Source organism: Hemiscyllium ocellatum, chromosome 9 (assembly GCF_020745735.1).
Source record: "Hemiscyllium ocellatum isolate sHemOce1 chromosome 9, sHemOce1.pat.X.cur, whole genome shotgun sequence".
In the NCBI taxonomy this organism is placed as follows: Eukaryota; Metazoa; Chordata; class Chondrichthyes; order Orectolobiformes; family Hemiscylliidae; genus Hemiscyllium; species Hemiscyllium ocellatum.
Window position 1 is genome coordinate 13,317,271 of NC_083409.1, and position 1,275 is coordinate 13,318,545.

Here is a 1,275-nt window from a genome sequence, read left to right on the forward strand (position 1 = left end):
CAAATTCCAAAAATGTTCTGCCTTTAATCGTCTGTAGGCAGCCAACTGAAGATCAGCGCTGTGGGAAGTCTCACAATAAATATTGGGGCTGACATGGATTCATACAGCGCTCCCAGCATTTCAGGATGGTCAAATCATTCTCAATTTAACAGATGAGTGCTTCAAAGCTATATGACCTAGCCACTGACCACTGCCTCACATGGCTCCAGGCAGGAAGATTTTGATAGGTTTCTCGGCTAACACCATCAAAGGCAAGTAACATGCACAGAAATGTTGGTGTGTGAAACAGTTCAGACTGAAGATACATTTGAGTCGAGTTATAAAGACAAAGCAAAGGAAATGAACAGTTCCAAATTTGCTGTGTGGATGAAAAGCTGATTTACACATGCCCATTCTCAGTCCCTGGCAAAGTGCAACACTTCACAAACTGTGCACAAAGGGAAGTCAGACAATGAGTAGGTTGATGTCGACTTTAGACTGTGGTAAAAAGTTCACATTGCAGTGTTGCAAGTCTGCGCTACTGGAAGGAGTCATCCAGTGTACACTTCAATGTCAGTGCCACAAGAAAAGAGAAGTTGCATTGTTGCAATAGTAAAGAACTTGGTCTTCGTGCTGGACAATAGTTTGTAACCAATATTCAAGTCACCCACCTTAACCTCAAACTGTCAAAAACAGCATATCACTTATCTCACTTGTACCATGTTGTTCCCAACCTTTGAAGTACAGCCACTATTATAATATCATCAAAAGCTGCAACAAACTTTCACACAGCAAGTTCCCACAAATTAGAGAAATGGTTCGGTAAACGTTTAGCCATAATGACGCATGATTAACCAGGTCCATGAGGGAGAACTTCACTCCTCTTCAAAGTAGCACTAAAAATCTTTTTTAAAAAACTCACCCAAGGTGGAAAATGGGGCCTCACTTTGAAAACAATACTTCAGTACTGCACCAGGACTGTCATCCAGGACTTCACTTCAGCGTTTGCTTAATCCCCTCTGCTGACTGAGGAAGAGTGCCACTGAGCCATAGCTAACACTCAGAGCTATTACATTGTGTCTCCAGTTTGGAGTAAAATGAGCTTCCTCGAGGATCAAAATAAAATGGGTATCCTCAGTTCCTGACCTTACTTCCATCATAAGGTCAGAAGTGCGGATGGTTGCACAATATTCAGTACCATTCATAGACTGTTTCAATATCTGAGGAGTTATGTTCAAAGGCAACAAGATCTGGACAATATGTAGGTTTGGACTGGCAAGAGGCAAATAATATTCG